The sequence below is a fragment of the Odocoileus virginianus genome, chromosome 3 (genome assembly GCF_023699985.2).
Source record: "Odocoileus virginianus isolate 20LAN1187 ecotype Illinois chromosome 3, Ovbor_1.2, whole genome shotgun sequence".
NCBI lineage: Eukaryota > Metazoa > Chordata > Mammalia > Artiodactyla > Cervidae > Odocoileus > Odocoileus virginianus.
The window spans coordinates 81,972,261-81,994,782 of NC_069676.1; the positions used below are offsets into that span (position 1 = coordinate 81,972,261).

The 22,522-nt window shown below is 36.9% G+C and overlaps 1 long non-coding RNA gene across 1 annotated transcript in view; it reads right to left on the reverse strand.

The window, feature by feature from the left end:
- Positions 1 to 7,061: 7,061 nt before the first annotated feature.
- LOC139034460 (uncharacterized) overlaps positions 7,062 to 22,522 on the reverse strand; it is a 109,758-nt gene continuing 94,297 nt past the window's right edge. Inside the window, exons 3-4 of the long non-coding RNA XR_011486986.1 lie at positions 7,326 to 7,436; positions 7,062 to 7,144 (exon numbers count right to left, since the gene is read on the reverse strand). This is a non-coding gene — a long non-coding RNA (uncharacterized lncRNA). The remainder of the gene's footprint in view (positions 7,145 to 7,325; positions 7,437 to 22,522) is intronic.

Consider the following 22,522-nt stretch of genomic DNA (forward strand, 5'->3'; position numbering starts at 1 on the left):
ATGATATTAATACATACAGGAAATAGCATATTATTATTAGGTAATAAGGATAGTTATCTGATTAAGTTAATAAAATTAGAGAATTTATTCAGTGTCTAAACTTAATAAGCAATAAACAACTATTGACAAGTATGATAAAGACTCTAGAAATTTTTACTGGTGAAAACAAAATTTTCATATTAAATTATGTTTTCACATATATTTTATTTACATTTTACTAGAATTTATGAAGTTCCTGCTATAATTTAGAAACTTTTCATTGAGCCTGATGACTAATTCAATCTCTCTAATGTGTATAGCTTCTCAAGCAGATAGCACTCCAACCGTGCTTCATGTTAAGTTTCTTGATTACTAGCAAAATGCCCTTGGCTCAGCAAAACTGGCTAATTCAACTTCTGGCTTCCAGAAACAAAAATAATTTTTTTTTGGCAGCCTGACAGATTTGACATAAAGGAATCTATTTTAAAATTCATACATGCATATATGCTACATAAAGTGAGCAACTGGCAAGTTATAACAAACCTATAAACTATACTTCCTTAATTTATCAGAACATTATCATTATTAAAGGGAAAACTAAAATTCCCTTATATTATATTCCAGTGACTTTTGGCTCACCCAGAGGAAGGCTAATATCCTTAAAGTATCCTACAAAGTAGTATACAACCTTCCCCCCCCAGCTCCCTGCCCCCGACATTCACACTTTTCCTGCTAAAAAGACTTTGATTCTTCCTGCCCTCCCTCAGTTCTAATCACACCAACACTTTCACTGAGACAGGCAGGCTCCCATCTGCTTTGTCCTGTGGTTGGAATGCTCCTCCCAAGATACCCTGATGGTTCCCTTACTCATCTCTTTTGGAAACTGACTCAAATGTGACATTTGTGGCAAGACCTACCCTGACCCTCCTCATAAGCAACTGCCTTTTCCCCCAGGGCTCTCTATCTCCCTAATATGAAAGACTAGTTTCCTCCATAACACTTGTAAATCACCTTACATACTTTTAATTTTACTTTATATTCTTTATTCTTTATTATTACAATAAAATATAAGTTGCATAACAACAGAGATTTCAGTTTGCTTCAAAAATCTATCTCCAGTGCCTAGAATAGTCCCTGGTGCATAGTAGACACTTAAATTTTGATTGTTCAAATACACTCTTTCTTCCAAAGTAAAAGTTTTAATTGGTGAATTTAATACGGAAAAAAAATGGACATATATCTTGATGCGACGCTAAATATTAAACACTGTCTACTTTCAGTTTAAGAACAAGAAAAAACTCCATGAGTTCAACTTATTTAAAAGGATATCCATACATAATGCTATATGACTGAAAGGAATGAAAAAATATGGGGAATTCAACGCTAGGTAGGGGAGCGGAGCCTGGGGCACTGGAGGGAATATTCAAATACAATGGGGACAATTTACTAATTCATCATATGAGAAACTGTTGGAAAATGTGCACAAATGAGAACTTCTGCACCAAAACGAAATAGTGTTAAACTGAGGAATAAGACATATTTTAGACTGTAAATAAAACATGTACTGATGCTATGTTTCTCCTGGTTGGTACGTTTAATTATTTGGAGGTGACTCTCAAAATGAAATTTTGTAGCCCTAGACTATTACTTCAATGAACTATTTCTATTAAAAGTTGTACATACAATAAAATTGCCAGTACTACAGTTTTGCAAATAAACTAGCAATATTTTTATCTTAAATCTGCCCAACTTTTCCAAACTCCACTCTAAGGTCACACTGCAGCCTTTAATTGTGATCAGATTGATACATTTAAGCCCTCTTCTTACTTTGAGAATGTCACCAAGACATCATATTTCAATGCCTATAATGGAGCCAAACAGTCCTATGGGTGAAGGAAAGGTGAAACGGAATTCACTTGATTGTTGTGAGGGATGCAACATCTTATTCATGCAATAAAACCCTAAATATGAGGCAGTATCTGCACCCCTTAGCTGGGTAGTAAGGAGCATGTGAAAATTTCTTCCATGAAACAAGGGAGATGGCTTATCCTTATTAAACAATAAAACACTGTGAAAAGGATGATGGTAAAATGATCTACAAATTGCATGTTTCCTTTATGAACTTTGGACTTCCCTGGTGCCTCAGACAAGAAAGAATCTGCCTGCAAAGCAGGAGACCTGAGTTTGATCCCTGAGTTTGATTCCTGGGTTGAGAAGATCCCCTGAAAAAGAAAATGGCAACCACTCCAGTATTCTTGCCTGAAAATCCCATGGACAGAGGAGCCTGGTGGACTATAGTTCATAGCGTCACAAAGAGTCAGACATGACTTAGAGAGAGACTAACACTCTTATGAACTTTTTGGATTATGGAGCCTTTTTATCCCACCTGACGAGCAAGTGAGTAGCTGTCTGGAAGCAGTGCACAGCAGGGTTTGTGATAATGTTGCTAAGAGAAGAAAAGCTGTTTGCTTCTAATACAGAACTGTGATGACAGAAACTTACATTTTGTTGCTTTTGTTATTTAATGTTATCTTTCTCATGGAAATGATTACTAAAAATATCTAGCTACTCATTCTAACTTTCATCACTGGTTCTTATGAAGTGCTAAGAATGTTTCTCAAAGTGCTAAGAATGTTTCTCAAAATGTTTAGTTAAGGATAAACATAGGCCTTGTAACCATATCGCAGAATGAGGAGGACGCCAGTATTTTCAAATATTACTACGACTCCAATAATGTTATTTCTAAAACATTAAAAAACAAAAAAACATTAAAATAATGTTATTTTTAATAACATGAATTGTCTAAAAGGTATACTTAATCTTATTTGAACTGTTGTCTCGCATTCAAGCCTCTATTCTACCTCACTCCCTGATAGCAGAAGAGGAATTCATTCAGTTCAGTTCAGATACTCAGACGTGTCTGACTTTTTGCAAACCCATGAATTGCAGCATGCCAGGCCTCCCTGTCCATCACCAACTCCCAGAGTCTACTCAAACTCATGTCCATCGAGTCGGTGATGCCATCCAGCCATCTCATCCTCTGTCGTCCCCTTCTCCTTCTGCCTCCAACCACTCCAGCATCAGGGTCTTTTCCAATGAGTCAACTCTGCGCATGAGGTGGCCAAAGTACTGGAGTTTCAGCTTCAGCATCAGTCCTTCCAATGAACACCCAGGACTTATCTCCTTTAGGATGGACTGGTTGGATCTCCTTGCAGTCCAAGGGACTCTCAAGACTCTTCTCCAACACCACAGTTCAAATGCATCAATTTTTTGGTGCTCAGCTTTCTTCACAGTCCAACTCTCACATCCATACATGACCACTGGAAAAACCATAGCCTGGACCAGACAGACCTTTGTTGGCAAACTAATGACTCTGCTTTTTAATATGCTATTCAGGTTGGTCATAACTTTCCTTCCAAGGAGTAAGCGTCTTTTAATTTCATGGCTGCAGTCACCATCTGCAGTGATTTTGGAGCCCAAAAAAACAAAGTCTGACACTGTTTCCACTGTCTCCCCATCTATTTCCCATGAGGTGATGGGACCAGATGCCATGATCTTAGTTTTCTGAATGTTAAGCTTTTAAGCCAACTTTTTCACTCTCCTCTTTCACTTTCACCAAGAGGCTTTTTAGTTACTCTTCACTTTCTGCCATAAGGGTGGTGTCATCTGCATATCTGAGGTTATTAAGATTTCTCCCAGCAATCTTGATTCCAGCTTGTGCTTCTTCCAGCCCAGCGTTTCTCATGATATACTCTGCATGTAAGTTAAATAAGCAGGGTGACAGTATACAGCCTTGACGTACTCCTTTTCCTATTTGGAACCAGTCTGTTGTTCCATATCCAGTTCTAACTGTTGCTTCCTGACCTGCATACAGGTAAGTCTGTCCTCTTCCAAGCTGTTGTTCCTATTAAATTATCCTTATAATGTAAGACTCACAGTTTTTGGTTGAAGGGAAGTCAAAAGACAAGACTTTAAAATTGTAAACATTACTATGTACCACAAATTTTGCTGCATTTGAAGAAAATACACACACAAATACCTCTGGATACTCTGACCAATCTGCTTCAACTCTCTTATCTGCCCATCCATTTTATGAATGTGATTGAAAACAAGCATTTAAAATCAAAAGGAAAAAAACAAAGAATATGATCCAATGGACTCTGCCTGGTATGTCTGCTCTATGAGCAGGCAGATCAGGATTTATTCATGAAAACCTAACATCTCATTTTTCTCGTTCATCCTATGATATCCTTGCTTGTAAGGAAATTCCAGAAACACACAGATAATCTTATTTGAAGCTTTCTACTTTCCAATCAGACACCAGGAATCATTGTCACATGTTTACTGTCATGCATTTACAGGTCTAGAGTGTTCTGAATTTACAGTATGAGAAAACCCACTGCTGACGTGTTTAGCACTTTCTTCTGCTGATGAGTTACCTTCCACTTTTCAAACTGCTTTCTCAAAAAAAGTGAAAAGTAACCATTTCCCTGTGAGAGTTACGTTGCCATATGCATCCAGCTGAGGCATTAAGGAAGTTAAAGTAAAAAATAGTGCAAAATAATTTTTAAGTGTTCAAAATCTGTTTAACAGTATCAAGTAAATGTGACATAATTACTGGATCATTTTTCAATCCTCAATATATGCAGTGTGTTGACACAATACTTCATAATCTTCTATCTAATTTTACTTGAAATCTTTCCAACATCTTTGTTATCTGGGTTTAGCAGGGATCTGAAATAGAATGATTGAGCTCTCTTTTTGATCACTACCTATGACAACACTTTGGCAATAGTCCTAACTTTTCTTTTAAGAGGTTTAACTTTTACAAGAGCAAGTAGCATGGGTGTTTTATTTAAGCACTTCTCCCATTTTTCAGTAATCTAAAATAGATCATTTAAACCAATATAATATCTGGAAGATAACCAAAACATTAATGATAATAATTAAGCATTTCCTGTTTTTCAACCCCTTTTCAAAGCACCTAACACACTTCATGCCATTTCACTCTCATAACAACCCTACGGGAAGGTTTTACTGTTATGCAGAGCCTGTTTTATAGATGAGGGAACCGCAGTATAGTGTCTTTCTTATCCGTAGGGAGGACCAACTCCACCCAAGGTCAAATGGCCAAGCATGAAACTTACCTTGACTAACAAGCTTGTTTAACAGATGGAAGCCTCATCTTCGCAAAAGTTAAACTTCTTCAAATATTTCAACTAGTAAGATGTCTAAAAGAACATGAGCAATTTCAGAAGCCTCATCTTTGCAAAAGTTAAACTTCTTCAAATATTTCAACTAGTAAGATGTCTAAAAGAACATATGAGCAATTTCAGATTGTCCTGTGCATACCAGAGATTTGGAGCACGGCTTCATGCAATTAGAACTAAAAGCATATCATCTTAGACATGCTTTCTTGATTATTTAGAATCTCAGTTTTCTTGTCTGCCATATTCTCAATATTAATATTGATTTAATGAGAATTAAAATAAACTAATAAACATGTAAGGACCTAATAGCATCAAGTTTATCTTAGGTTTTTAATACATATTAATTTTCTCTTTCTTGCAGATCCAATATCCAAATTATATGATACGTACTTTGATTCTCACCCTGCACTGAAAATTCAGATCTAACTTATTAAAACTTTTTTAAGAATCCTTGCTCTTAAATTTCTCATGTTTAAATACTCCATTGTATAAATGAATTCCATTTTATAACTTAGTTTCATATTTCTATCTTCCATTCCAAATCTCTCTTTAATATTACAACTCATGTCAAGTTCAATAGGAGTTGAAATTTCTAACAACTGACCTAGGAGAAAAATTACTTTCGCCCCTATTGAATGTCCTTCCTACTTACATAGGCAGAGGTCATTGTTACACTGAAAGTCTATGGTTGTAGTTCAGATTTTAGTGCAACATTTATCTACTTTAACCTGTTATTAAAATGTGGTCTTTTTCCTTTAAATATGAAGCTCAGTCATGTAGAATCTAAGTATCACTGCCTGTGAGTGTGCCATGGAGGCATCTCAGTCACATAAAGGGAAACAGAAAACTCCTCATCAAAGATTTAAATTCTAGAGGGAAATGTATTTCTAGACTTAAATGATTTTCCATGTTGATGCATTTCTTCTGTTTCTTTGTAATATGATTATTCTTACAATTGTTTTGCAACATGTCTTTACTTAAATCTCTGAAACCTTGATCTTAATTGATACACAATCCTCTACCTACTGAAGAATATTACAGGTAGAACAATGCAATAAATTCCCATAAATAATTCTCTTATCTCAGAGGTGTACAAAATATTTTCTAAAGCCCTGTCTGCAAAGTCAGCATGAACCAAGGAGAAACATCACAATAATTCACAGCATAATATGCCAATATATTTATATATTCCAAGGCCATGAATAAGAAAGACAAATTATTATTAATAATTATTATAATAGCTATTTCTAATCCTTAGATATATATAGTATGCATCTCCATTCAGCAGCTAAATAAATTGAATGCTAACTTCACGTGGTTAGACTATATAATCTACTATTATGTTCGGCTTAAGACTAGATTTTCAACATATTTTTTTTAGTTTCTGCCTGGTCTACCTTCTCCTCTCTCCCAGTGTGACTGTAAGTCTCAGCCTTATCCGCTCCCCCATCACATCCAAGGACCATGACTTGTTTTCATCAGAAATAATGACTTCCTATGGTAGTAATTTTCAGTAGGGTGGGAGAAAAGAGGAAAATCAAAACCAAAAGGGTGTTGACCCAAGGAAAAAAAGAGAAGGGTCTAACTAGTTTGTAAATTTCTAGTGTTGTGCAACATGATCTGATGCCTTTTCTCCCCCATATTCTGCAGGCTAAATTCTGACCAGAGGCAAGAAAATGTTGAAAGTAGTCTGGCTAAATACTCTGACACTCACAAAGCTACCCTGGAAGCAGTTTAAAAAGCATGACGTTTGAACACGTGTGGCTTCTACCTCAGCTACCAGTCCCACTCTCCAGCTCAAGCTCTATTTCATTTTGCTAGGCTCCTGCTAAGTTCCGCAGGCACTCTCTTCACAGGTCCTCATTACCTACCCAAGCCCCTGCCAGGTTCTTGCTTGCCTCCTCCCTCGGACTGGACTGTTTATGTGCACTGCAGCACAGGGTAGCATCTTAAATCTGAAAAGGCATTGAGAAATCACTGAATATAATATCAGCCTTTGTGAAAACCAAGAATCAAAACAAATCTCCCCAGTTAAGTGCTAAAGGACTCGCATGAGTATGGCTCGTCATTCAATATGCTTTCCTTCTCACTGTGACCCAGAGTGGTGTGTTTTCTACAAATTAAGATATTCCTTACCCAGACTTGCCATGTGTGTCCTCCCTTCTCAAGTTCGCTTCCTTCCTGGATGTTACACCGGGTCCTGTCCCACCAGCAGAGACATCTCTCTCTCTTGCACACAACACAGGTCTGTACAAGGAATAGGTGATGGTCTCCATTCAGACCTCATTAAACAGATAGAAAAAGGCCACTTAACCTAAAGAAATAGAGTCAAGATACTAATTTTAAAACCTGTTCCACTTCCAGCTTTTCTATCACGTGGCCTGTTGCTTATGTATCTCCTGCTACCACCACAATCACATCTGCTTCTGAAGTGGTCCCGGTGTGAGAGACTGAGGCTTGAAATGTTTTCTCCAATGGAAACAATGTGAGATGTAGCTGAAGTAGTGCTATTATTATCATTGTTTAAATCTATTAAGGTTTAAGTAGCTTTTTCTCTCTTCCACTCTTTTCCAAGAACATAATTAGCAGACACACGAAATTTCAACAGACAAAAAATATGTTTTAAGAGCCAAACAACTACTTTCAAAATTAATCCACATTTTAACTCACATAATCCATTAAAAAGTTCACAGGTACCAGGACTTATCAGTTTAAAGCTGTCTCTAGTTCTTGAGATATTTGTGGATGGTGTTCCAATACAACTGAATTTCTTTCCTTGATATTCTCTTGTTCAGCATTGACAGTTAAGGGTTTACATACCAAGATGTGTAAGAGGTAGCAATTCATTCTCAAATGCCTGTTAAAGCTCTTTTATTCCTAGCTGCATGGTGGAGAAAAGGATTCTACATAATGTAAAGCAAAAGACAGAGTTAAAAGGTCAAGGTTCTGAACAAAATTGGCCAGGGACTGGCTGTTTGACCTCAGGTTGGTTATTTCAGCTTACTTTGAGTCATATTCCACATCTATCAAATACCCTCAGTCCTTGTTTGTAAAATACGGAAAAGTCCTTGAGAAAATTCACTATGTGTTATAATGCAGAGTACGCTTACCATTGAGAAGAGTGTGTTAAAGGGCTCATAGTCCTGTTTTTGTGAACATAACATCAACCTATGTTCCTGGAAATGCATAGAGTGTCAGGATTGCAGAAAAAGAAGGCGTTTAATATAGCAAGGGGTTTTACTAACCAAACATTGGGTTCTACAGTCACATACTCAGGAAGAGGGGCTGACAATCTTTTGTCTAATCAATCTGTGAAATTCATCTTTCTATAGCCAAAGAAATTGCTCATCAGAAGGAGAAAAAGGGAGACTAGGTTATATATGGGCATACTCTTATTTCATAAAACCTAGGGAAAGCTAATTGTTCCTGGCTGAGGTCAGGAGGAGTATGACAGAAGTGAAAATGTGAATTTGCTTTACAAACTTTCCCAGTGTGTGGACATACAATGAATGACCCATCCAGGGCTCTAATTTTGTACAGGGCCACAAAAATAGGCAAGTGTTTCTAAGAATGGGCAAAACGAACCCAGCAGCATAATGATCAGGCAATTCAGAAACAGATTTCAAGTGTAGAGGAAAAGGGTGAGAATTTGCAGTTATGATGGGTAAAATAACTGACTTTAGTCATCAAGTGTTAAATATATGTTTACTTTGTTAGGGATGAGTTAGGCTGAACAGCAACTGTCTGTGCTTGTGGTAATTAAGAAGAGAATGACTGTGTGCAGTGAGTGCCTGGCAAGTGGTCTCACCGTGTGTGAGTCTGAAAAAAAAGTCCCTATTACCATTTCCATTGGCCAAGAATGGGATCATTTCTAGGTCATGAAAAAATGTATATGAATTATGTAAGCACAGCAATGTGCATTATGTCATACACAGAAGACCTGTACAAAAAAGATCTTCACGACCCAGATAATCACAATGGTGTGATCACTCACCTAGAGCCAGACATCCTGGAATGTGAAGTCAAGTGGGCCTTAGAAAGCATCACTACGAACAAAGCTAGTGGATGTGATGGAATTCCAGTTGAGCTATTTCAAATCCTGAAAGATGATGCTGTGAAAGTGCTGCACTCAATATGCCAATAAATTTGGAAAACTCAACAGTGGCCACAGGACTGGAAAAGGTCAGTTTTCATTCCAATCCCAAAGAAAGGCAATCCCAAAGAATGCTCAAACTACCACACAATTGCACTCATCTCACATGCTAGTAAAGTAATGCTCAAAATTCTCCAAGCCAGGCTTCAGCAATACGTGAACCGTGAACTTCCAGATGTTCAAGCTGGTTTTAGGAAAGGCAGAGGAATCAGAGATCAAATTGCCAATATCCGCTGGACACCGAAAAAAGCAAGAGTTTCAGAAAAACATCTATTTCTGCTTTATTGACTACACCAAAGCATTCGACTGTGTGGATCACAATAAACTGTGGAAAATTCTGAAAGAGGTGGGAATACCAGACCACCTGACCTGCCTCTTGAGAAACCTGTATGCAGGTCAGGAAGCAACAGTTAGAACTGGGCATGGAACAACAGAGTGGTTCCAAATAGGAAAAGGAGTACGTCAAGGCTGTATACTGTCACCCTGCTTATTTAACTTATATGCAGAGTACATCATGAGAAACGCTGGGCTGGAAGAAGCACAAGCTGGAATCAAGATTGTGGGGAGAAATATCAATAACCTCAGACATGCAGACAACACCACCCTTATGGCAGAAAGTGAAGAGGAACTAAACAGCCTCTTGATGAAAGTGAAACAGGAGAGTGAAAAAGTTGGCTTAAAGCTTAACATTCAGAAAACTAAGATCATGGCATCTGGTCCCATCACCTCATGGGAAATAGATGGGGCAACAGTGGAAACAGTGTCAGACTTTATTTTTTTGGGCTCCAAAATCACTGCAGATGGTGACTGCAGCCATGAAATTAAAAGACGCTTACTCCTTGGAAGGAAAGTTATGACCAACCTGAATAGCATATTAAAAAGCAGAGTCATTAGTTTGCCAACAAAGGTCCGTCTGGTCCAGGCTATGGTTTTTCCAGTGGTCATGTATGGATGTGAGAGTTGGACTGTGAAGAAAGCTGAGCACCAAAAAATTGATGCATTTGAACTGTGGTGTTGGAGAAGAGTCTTGAGAGTCCCTTGGACTGCAAGGAGATCCAACCAGTCCATCCTAAAGGAGATGAGTCCTGGGTGTTCATTGGAAGGACTGATGCTGAAGCTGAAACTCCAGTATTTTGGCCACCTCATGCGCAGAGTTGACTCATTGGAAAAGACCCTGATGCTGGGAGGGATTGGGGGCAGAAGGAAAAGGGGACGACAGAGGATGAGATGGCTGGATGGCATCACCGACTCGATGGACATGAGTTTGAGTAGACTCTGGGAGTTGGTGATGGACAGGGAGGCCTGGCGTGCTGCAATTCATGGGGTGGCAAAGAGTCGGACACCACTGAGTGACTGAACTGAACTGAACTGAACTGAGTACTGTTAAACACAGGGAATATGAAAAAGTGTGTGTTGAAAGTAAGATATCAAAACTATTTGACTAATAATACTTTGACGTAGAGGCAAGGAAGTGTCTCCAATGTTGGAAAGACCATAAGTTCTGACAGATCAGCTCAGCATGTCCATATTAACAAACTACTCTAGGCTTAGCACTTTGCCCCATACTGTGAGGGGTTAATTCAAGGGAGAATAACCAGCAAGGAAAGACCATTTTTAATAAAAACAACAAGAACAACAGATGCATGTTCAAGTACTATATTGTAAGGCCAGGATTATAAATTCTATAGGAATTGAGAGAAGAAATCATTCAAAATAAAAATGAAATGAAAATTTATGATGGTTCATAAGCAATCATATTTGACCAGCCAGGAAACAACACAGTGTGACAGAAAATTAACTATATAATTTTAGAAAGGTTATTCATTTTCTCTGAGCTTCAGCTTCAGTATTTGCAAGTGGAGAACCACTCTAGTAAGAATAAGCAAGACTCAGTGGTAATATATTCTATGCAGAATTTCAAACTATACTTTCACACTAGATTACAAACTATTATTTTACTCTTAATGCCTTAACTTTGTGTTCTGTAAAACAAAAATTATTAGATCAGAAGTTTCCAGAGTTGAAGGTCTATAACATGTCAAAATTGAGTCAGTGGGGACAAAAACAAAACTATTTCTTAAATTAACAAAAAAAAAATGGATAAGGCAGTGTATATGGAGAGGTAATAATTGTATAATTGCTGGTGGAGTTATCCTTTAGAATGCAAGTTGGAAATATCTATTATGTCATATCTTTTGATCTAATAATTAAATTTCAAGTTATCTAAGGTCTAGCTCTAATATAGAAAATCTATAGTATAACTGTGCTCACTGCAACCTTGATCAATACAACATGGATTTAGATATAACTGAAAAATAGAGGACAGATTAAGGAAATTGGTGGAATATCACAAGACTGCTGAAACTACTGAATTAAATTCACCATTCCTATCCATTATAATTCACTGATTCCTAAAATGTCACTGTTTACTCTCTCTTGCCATCTCCTGTTTGACCATGTCTAAGGACCTAGCAGAAGTGACTAAGAAGAAGTGGCAAGAATACACAGAAGAACAATACAAACAAGGTTTTAATGACCTGATTAACCATGATGGTGTGATCACTCACCTAGAGCCAGATATACTGGAGTGTGAAGTCAAGTGGGCCTTAGGAAGCATTACTATGAAGAAAACTAGTGGAGATGATAGAAATCCACTTAAACCATTTCAAATCCTAAAAGATGATGCTGTTAAAGTGCTGCACTCAATATGCTAGCAAATTTGGAAAACTAAGCAGTGGCCACAGGACTGGAAAAGGGCAGTTCATTCCAATCCCAAAGAAAGACAAAGCCAAAGAATGTTCAAACTACCATACAATTGTGCTCATTTCACATGGTAGCAAGGTAATGCTCAAAATCCATGAACCGAGAACTTCCAGATGTACAACCTGGATTTAGAAAAGGCATAGGAACCAGAGGTCAAATTGTCAACATCTGCTGGATCATAGGAAAAGCAAGGGAATTCAGAAAAATACCTATTTCTGATTCATCGACTATGCCAAAGCCTTTGACTGTGTGGTAAACAACAAACTGTGGGAAATTCTTAAAGAGATGGGAATACCAGACATTACCTGCCTCCTGAGAAACCTATATGCAGATCAAGAAGCAACAGAAACAGACATGGAACAATGGACTGGTTCCAAATGGGGAAAGAAGTACATCAAGGCTATATATTGTTATCCTGCTTAGTTAACTTACATATACAGTGCATTATGTGAAATGCCAGGCTGGATGACTCACACACTAAAATGAAGATTATCTGGAGAAATATCAACAACCTCAGATATGCAGATGATACCACTCTAATGGCAGAAAGGGAAAAGGAACTAAAGGATGGAAGAGGAGAGTGAAAAAGTTGGCTTAAAATGCAACATTCAAAAAACTAAGATCATGGCATCCAGTCCCATCATTTCATGGCAAATAGATGAGGAAAAAGTGGAAACAGTGGTAGAGTTTATTTTCTTGGGCTCCAAAATCACTGCAGACAATGACTGCAAACATGTAACTAAAAGACGCTCACTCCTTGGAAGAAAAGCTATGACAAACCTAGACAGCATATTAAGAAGCAGAGACATCACTTTGTTGACAAAGGTCTGTATAAGTCACATCTGTGGTTTTTCCAGTAGTCATGTATGGATGTGAGAGTTGGACCATAAAGACGGCTGAGTGCCTAAGAACTATTCCTTTTGAACTGTGGTATTGGAGAAGACTCTTGAGAGTCCCTTGGACTGCAAGGAAATCCAACCAGTCAATCCTAAAGACCAATGCTGAATATTCATTGGAAGGACTGATACTGAAGTTGAAGCTCCAATACTTTGGCCACCTGATGTGAAGAGCCAACTCACTGGAAAAGACCCTGATGCTGGGAAAGATTGAGGACAGGAGGAGAAAGGGGTAACAGAGAATGAGATAGTTGGATGGTATTACCAACTTAATGGGCATGAGTTTGAGAAAATTCCAGGAAGGCAGTGAAGACAGGGAAGCTGGGTGTACTGCAGCCCATGGGGTCACAAAGAGTCACACAACTTAGCTACTGAACAACAACTGAAACTACTGCTACTGATAGTTATAAAGACTGCATTGACGGCAACCCAAATGTCCATCCAAGTGGGCCTAGATGAGAAAGATTAGTGGTACAGTCAGAGGCAAAATGAATGACATAGAGTGATAGACAACATAATGCAGAAGTCTTACAGACTTCCTTTGTGGTTCAGTGGTTAAGAATCTGCCTTGCAATGAAGAGGACATGGGTTTGATCCCTGGTGAGAGAACTAAGATCCCACCTGCTGCAGAGCAACTAGGCCCACGAGCTGAATCTACCAGGCCTGCACGCCGCAATCAGAGAGTCTATGCGCCTCAGTGAAGGATCCCACATGACACAATGGAGATCCTGTGTGTCACAACTAAGACCTGATTCAACCAGATAAATAAATAAATAAAAATTTTTAAATGTCTTTGTTATAAGCTTATTAAATTTAAAAAGTTGATTCTAAAAGATTACATTCAGGATACTAAACTCTTTATAAAGTCAGAAATAAAATATAAACCATAAATACAATTCATAATTTATATATGGATATATATGAGAAATATATACATTTATAATATATGTAATGTAACATGTATATTTCAAATATATGCAGTAGGGAATGATAAAAATGGAATTTTGAATGACTGATATCTTCAGTGGGAGGAAGGCAGAGGGAGAAATGGGGGAGGTAGTGTTTGAGGTAGGTTATCACCAAGCTCACAGCTTTTGGGGGGATGGTGGTAAATTTACTAGGGAATTTATAGCATTACAAATAAAGTACATGTTTGAGCCACTAATGAGAATGTTGTCATGAACCAAGAACTATGATTCCTGCCATTATGTATATACCTAAGGGCCAAAGTGGGGAAAAGGATTAAGACACATTTTTAAAAATACAAACTACTTTGTAACGATTCATTAATGAAAACACTAAAAGACAATAAACACAAATAATGGCTTTGTTACTGTGGTGACTATGTGTTTTTGTTTTCAAACTTTTAAAAACATATTATTTTAATGAGAACAAATATTTAAACTCATTAAAAAATGTATACAGAAAACCATGGGTCTGTAGGTCAATTAACTTTTGTAAGCATGAAGAAGACAAATGAAATATCATAAAATTGATTAGCATTTCATCAGGTTCTTGAACAATTCCCATTGCTGGAGGACCTGAGAGGAGTAACTACTGACCTTGCATTGACAACTAATTGAAGAATCAATCAAGAAAAAGAAATGTGACTATTCGTAGGAGCACATGCCGGATCCAATTCGTAATGAAAAGTTACATTAATTCCTAGAAAAATCTCTATCTAGCATTGACCCAGAGTATGCAACTGCTGGGTTTCAAACATGACTGACATGCCCTCCTGTTATTTCTGCAGAGGCTGTATGTAGAAGAATTTTAGATTAACATATATAAGATGGACTTTAAGTCCATTAGCTGAATGTTGATGTGGAAGAACAATAAAAATAGGCCATGATTCATAATACAAGCAAATTGATTGGACACTTTGACAATGATGTTTAGAGAGCACGACACTGCTGCATGGTTGGACGTTAATGCACTAGGAGGCTCATTCAGAATTAGAAAAAATATTATACCAAATTATGCTTTTATAAAAGATTTAGCTATTAACCTTTCTTGTACAGATATTTTAGATCGTTTTCCACCTCTTTTAGCTTATAAGCTATGAGCCATATCACTTTAAAAAACATAATGATAATTTTCATTATATCTGAAGAATTCTAGATGAACTAGATGAGTGGCGCACTTTGCAGCGCTATATCATATATGCTTTCCTCTAATTTAGTATTTTCTTTCTGGTACACCATCTGTAATCCACATAAATCAGTCAATTTCACAGTGTATTTATTCCAGCTTTATTTGATCAGTAATTGAAAAAAAAATCTTCTTGGGCAAGAAGTAACTTTCAGAAAATAATCTGTTTGGGGAATTTAAATAATATGTTTCCTTTCTTTTTTTTTTTCTTTTCTCTTTTGTGCTGTTTCTTATGGCAAAATAAAAACTGGAAAATATTTTGTGAATTATTTATAATTTAATATCAATCATGTTTTATAATCAAAGTGTCTTGGTTTTCTCTTCTTTCTAGTTATTTAAAGGCCATGGGCTTCTATAATGAGTATGGAAGGTTATGTGATAAAATAAAACAGATCCTCAGGTTTGAAAGAAAAATAGGTGTGTTTGAATTCTCACGTTGCCACCTTGGGAAAGGCATGTAAATCCTCTAAAACTTATTTTCCTAACATGTGGGAAGGAATGAGATGAAAGTACCCAACATAGCTCCAAGGTTTTTTGGAAACTAAGTACATAAATGTCTATTCAAATGAGCACAACTCATGCTGTTTTTAGTAATAAGAGGACTTAAGGGCAAGCGCCCCTCCCAGAGTAAGGTGGGCCAGGCTGTAACAAGCGCATGTGGGATTTTTTGTAAGGAATGAAGGAAAAATCTTTCTTTGGAGCTCAGGCACCCAGTGTGGGACAACGGCAAAACACCTCCATGTTTTCCCGAGGGTTAGCATGGTAGAGCTTGCTCTCTGCAGACAGGGCTAAACTGGAAGACTAAACGCTCCAGTGTAAGCACCTATATAGCTGGGCTGCTATAGACATGAGGCATCACTGTGAAAGAAAGTAGAAAGAAACACATGTGCACTCTTATAAACTTAGCACCTGGTCTAAGACTTCTTGTGTTGCTATATATCAAGACATGTATTTCAAGATATGTATTTGGTTTTTTTACATTTAAAATTTTTTTTAAATTTTCCACGTTAATGTAGAAATAATAGAAGTAACAAAATCAAGAAAAAATTACTCACAATACTACCACCAGTACCACTACTAGCCATATTTCCACTATTGGCATTACTATCATTCACATATAACCACTAATAACATTTTTGAGAATATTTTTTCTAGTTTAGTTTCAATGTGTATAGGTGAAATCAATGTATCTTTAAAGTAGGACCATAAAAGAAATAAATGTTTTGAAAACTACCTTTAACATTTAGCAACATATCATCAAAATATTGATCAGTATAGATTAATATCATCATCTGTGATAACTGGGCTTTCCTGGTAGCTCAGAAGAAGGGATAGGCCACCCACTCCAGTATTCTTAGGCTTTCCTGGTGGCTCAGCTGTAAAGAATCTGCCTGCAATGCAGGAGACCTGGGTTTGACTCCCGGGTTGGGAAGATTGCCTGGAGAAGGAAACAACTACCCACTCCAGTATTCTCTGGCTTTCCTAGTGGCCCAGCTGGTAAAGAATCGGCCTGCAATGTGGGAGACTTGCGTTCAATCCCTGGGTTGGGAAAGATCCCTTGGAGAAGGGAACGGCTACCCACTCCAGTATTCCGGACTAGAGAATTCCAGGTACAGTATAGTCCATGGGGTCACAAGCAGTCAGAACAACTCTACTTTCACTTCGTGATGATTGGATAGAATTCCACTTTATAGTTACATGAATTATTCAAGCAATAACGTATGGCAGCACATTTAAATTATTTTCACTTTTTCCCTATTATAAATAATAGTGTAAAAAATATAGCTCACATTTTTATGACTCCATCTGATTATTGAAACAAATTCTTGAAAGTGGAATTTCTGAATTAAATACATTGCTTCCAATTACACTTCAGAAAGTTTCTACTAATTTTACTTCTGAATCTGAGAGCTTATTTTTTTCAGTTTCAGCTGTATGGGGCATTTTCCTTCTTTGACTCTTTGACAGTCTGATAGCTGATGAGAATGGAGAGTCTATCTGGCTTTTGTTCATGGTCATGATTACTAGTAAGATAAAATATTTCTATCATATATTATGAATCATTTATATTTTCGATTTTGTACCTTGCCTGTTCATATCCTTCACTCACTTTCCTACCTGGTTATATGTTCTGTTTGTTACCAGTTTGTAAGCTTTCTATGTTTTAAAGACATTGACCCCTTTCTGTCACATATCGTTATATTTTTCCTTCTTATAATTTGCTTTTTTCACTTGGAATGCGGTATTTTTCTCCATTCAAATGTCTTAAATTATTTAACTAGATCTTTCCATTTTTGCCTGGGGCCTTAAAGGATTTTCTTCACCTATAAATATGGACCATGTTTTCTACTAGTAGTTTTAAATTTCATTATTTGTATTTATATTTAATCCATTCAGATAATTAATTTTACTTTAAGGTGTGGATTAGGGCTCTAAATCTATTTTGTCAGGTGGTTAATTGGTTTCCACAATAATTTTTATAAAATTGTACACCTTTTCCTCCCTGCTTTTAAATGCCATTTTAATTATAAACTAAATTCTTGCTTGTAGTTTTCTCTGTATCTGAACTTGTTGTTCTGTTACATTGATCTGTTTTGTCACAAGCTTCATATGACTTTAAATTTTGAAGCTTTATAATGTGTGCTTCAGCAGTACATGAACCGAGAACTTCCAGATTGTATGAGAGAGGTTTCAAAAAGGAGGAGGAACCAGAGATCAAATTGCCAACATCTGGATCATGGAGAAAGTAAAGGAATTCCAGAAAAATATCCACTTCTGCTTCACTGACTATGCTAAAATCTCTGCGTGGATCACAATGAACTGTGGAAAATTCTTAAAGAGATGGGAATACCAGACCACCTTACCTATCTCCTGAGAAATCTGTATGTGGGTCAAGAAGCAACGGTTAGAACCGGACATGGAACAATGGACTTGTTCCAAACTGGGAAAGGAGTACAACTCCTTTCCTGTACTGTCACCCTGCTTACTTAGCTTATATGCAGAGTACCTCAGGCTAAATGGCAGGCTGGATGTCTCACAGGCTGGAATCAAGATTGCTGAAAGAAACATCAACAACCTCGGCTATGCAGATGTTACCACTCTAGTGGCAGAAAGCGAAGAGGAACCAAAGAGCCTCTTGATGAGGATGAAAGAGAAAGTGAAAAGACTGGCCTGAAATTCAACATTCGAAAACAAAGATCATGTCATCCGATCCCATCACTTCATGACAAATAGATGGGAAAACAATGGAAACTGTGACAGACTATTTTCTTGGGCTCCAAAATCACCAAGAAGGTGACTGCAGCCATGAAATTAAAAGATGCGTGTTCCTTGGAAGGATAGCTATGACCAACCTAGACAGCATATTAAAAAGCAGAGATATCACTTTGCCAACAAAGGTCTGTATAGTCAAAGCTATAGTTTTTCCAGTAGTCATGTATGGATGTGAGAATTGGACCTTAAAGAAAGCTGAGTGCCAAAGAACTGAAGCTGTTGAATTGTGCTGGAGAAGACTCTTAAGAGTCTCCAGAACTGCAAGGAAATCAAACCAGTCAATCCGAAAGGAAATCAGTCCTGACTGGTCATGGGAAGGACTGATGCTGAAACTGAAGCTCCAATACTTTTGCCACTGATGTGAAGAGCCAATTCATTGGAAAATACCCTGATGCTGGGAAAAATTGAAGGCAAAATAAGAAGGGGGTGGCAGAGGATTAGACGGTTAGATAGCATCATGGACTCAATGGACATGAGTCTGAGCAAACTCTGGGAGACAGTGGAGGACAAAGGAACTGGGCATGCTGCAGTCCATGGGGTCGCAAAAAATTGGACATGGCTTAGCAACTGAACCACACCAAAACATTTTCTTAAACGTTTGTGAAAGATGTCCTGTAATTATTCTGTTTCAAGTCTTTCTTGATTCATTATTCCTTGTTTAATTTTCCAGTTAAAATTTAAGATCATTTGGTTGAATTCTATAGAAAAATAGTAAGGATTTTGACAGCAGTTTTCTCAAATATTAATATATAGGTCATCTTAGGAGCAGCTGACTTTTTAGAAAAGTTCTCCCATTCAAAACATGGTAGTTGTCTCTACATAAGCACATAGTTCCTAATATTTCTCAAGAAAATTTTGTTTAACAGAATTCTTGTACAATTCTTGTGAGATGTATGCTAATTTATCAGAAGTTTTTGTTTTATACACATATTTACTTATTCAGTATATTCACTAACACACTGTATTTCAGGTTTGGGCTAAGTCTGATGCTTAAGAGAGACCAATGATCACAGCAACACTATTCAACAAAAATGCAATGTGAGGAACATTTCTAACTTTGAAAACACTAGTAGCTAACACTAAAAAAGTAAAAGAGATACGAAATCAATTTAAATAATATGTTTTATTTAACCAGTATATCAAAAATAACCATTTCAACCTGTACCAAATACAAAAATTATGAAGATAATTTATGTTCTTTCTTAATCTACACCTTCAAAACTCAATGTGTATTCTACACTTACAGCACTTCTTAATTTGGACTAGTCACATTTCAAGTGCTCAAAAAGCACATGTAGCTAGTCGCTACCACACTTTATAGTATAGGATTAGATAATTTGATGTCATTAGAATCAGGCTCATAAACAAAGCTTTTTTGCCCTTGAAGTTGGTCCAAGTAGAGAGGTTGGTGAGTATGAAAAGAGAGCCTGCAACAAAATACAAAGAAGGAACTGAGAGTTAAATACCAAAGAAGAGAAACCTGTGAAAAGGACTAAGAGAGAATGGCTTAACAAGTAGGATAAAAGGAGAGAAGATTTGAGACTTGAGAGATGGCAAAAAGAGAATTTCTAAGAGGAGGACTAGAGTTTCTAAGTTAGAGAACTTTACTGGCTTATCAAGTTGGATCTTCCACGTACAGTTGGGTATCTCAGAAACTTAATCGCATGAGAAGTAACGACCAACAAGTGTTTTAAACTGAACCTAAAAATTCAGGTAGTTTGAGAAGAATTTTAACTGTGTAACAACTTCTAACGAATCTCAAATATTTAGTTTTTACCTACAGGAAATTTCTCATCTAAGCATAAAACTACTTCATTCTATAACAGAATCGAGTCACTTTTACCCTCTATTTTTCTCACAGTCCACATCTAATATATCATCAATCCTATAGTTTACAATTTTAAAAATGTCTTCTCACAAGTCATGCCCTACTACCCTGGTATAAGCCACCATCAGCTATTGCTTGGGATGATACAGGACTGTTGAACTAGGCTCCGTGATTTCACCCAAACTTCCATATTTCACTCTGAGTCAGAGTGAGCCTTTTACAAAAAAAGTCATTTCCTATCACTGCTCTGCTGAAAACTGCTGGACAGCTTTCTAGCTCTCTTAGAGTAAAGGCGAGCATACATAAAAATTTCCTTCAAGCTTCTCCATGATCAGACCAACTGCCTCCTAAAGCAGCTCCCTCTTCCTTCTGCCAGTCATCCTAACAATCCTTACAAGCTGGCTCCCACTTCTGAGCTCTCTCCTCCCCTTTATCTGAGTCTGACAAAATATCCCTTTACCAAACAGACCTTTTCTGGCCTAATAAAAGAGTAGCTCCTTTTCTTTCGTTTTTTTTTTACCCCTGTTTTATCCCTGTTTAATTTTCCTTTACTATATTTCTTACCATTTCACTTTTATGCTGTTGCATTCTGTTGTGTTGCATTCTATTTATTCTATCCTACACTATTCTGTAGTTTCTCCTCCTACTAGAATGTGAGTCTCGCAAGGGCATGAGCTTTCTTTTGTTCACTGCAGAATCCTCAGAGCCAAGAAGAGTGCTGGCACTTAGTTAGTGTCCAATATCTCTAACTAACTGAATGAATGAATGAACATTTGTCTGGATATTAAAAAAAAATCACCCCCGGTCTTCTAAATCATTGCTGGCATTAAAAGTAACATTTCCAATTTTGAAGTCTTTTAGAAAGGGCTTTTTCTCCCCAAGAGAAGATTCAATTTCATGCTTTGAAAGATTAAATGAAAGGGAATTTGAGTTATGAAGACAGAATTTTGGAATATTACACTTTTAAGAGATTCTGACTGATACAACTTTATTGTGAAAATTGAGAATAAAAATATTTCTCAAAAGGTCATACAGCATAGAAGTGAAAAGATTAACACTCTGGAGACTTTAGAAAGATTTTCTAGTCTGGAGAGATCCACTACTTCCTAGATGTATAATTCTGAGTATCCCTCTAGGCCTCAGTTTTCTCATCTGTAAAATAAGACAAACAATTGTACCTACTTATAAAACTTGTGAGGAGTAAATAACTCAAATTATGTAACAGGTTTAAAACAGTACTTGCAACATAGTGTCTCATAATAATTTACTATTATTTATTTGATAATAGAGCTTCCCTGGTGGCTTTGACAGTGAAGTCCACCTGTAACGTAGGAGACCTAGGTTCAAATCCTGGGTCAGGAAGATCCCCTGGAGAAGGGAATGGCTATCCACTGCAGTATTATTGCCTGGAGAATTCCATGGACAGAGGAGCCTGGTGGGTTATAGTCCAGGGGGTTGCAAAGAGTTGGACATGACATAACAAATTCATTTGTTAATAGCATTATTATTTAGCACGGAGATAGGTGCTCTTATTGACAAATTTTGTTTGTTTGTTCTTTTTCTTTCCATTGATTCTAAGGGGAGAAGCTCATAAGAGAAATCTAGCATAAGAGAATTGAGGCAATTTCTAGCTGTTTGCATAAACTCCCTATTTTTTTTTCACTATTCACTACTTTTCACTATTTCACTCCCTATTTTTGTTGAATTCAGACAAATCTTTTGGGTCTTCACAGTTTGCAGATAAATGTTTTATTTCTTCATTTCCACCTTATATACATAGACAAAGTTAAAGAGAAAATAAGGTGAATTGGCAAGGGATGGTTAAATAGAATGAGATTCCAATAGATAATTTCTTATGCCCAGAGAAAGGCTATTTAGAGGAAGAAAAAGCTCCATCCTTGAGACTGAGTCAGGACAGTCCAAATGCACAAACCACAGGTTTTAAAAAACTGACTATGAAAAAGCCAGGCTTTGCAATATTTGTCCTCCTCAGGTGAAACTGATTCAAACTATTCATCCATACTTTTTTCCCTAGAACATAACGCTAATGATCATTTTCTTTTTTAGCCTTCCAAAATACTTAGAAATTTTATATATTACATTTGGTAAATTCATTGGAATAATTCTATTAACAGTCATAATTGATACTGAGGCATAGATTTTAACTGCTAGCATCATCTGTGTTTATGTATATTTATCATCCATTTTATTGGAAGCTTTCTAAAATTAGCTCTTCCACATCCTTAGTAAGTCCCCAAAGATCCAACAA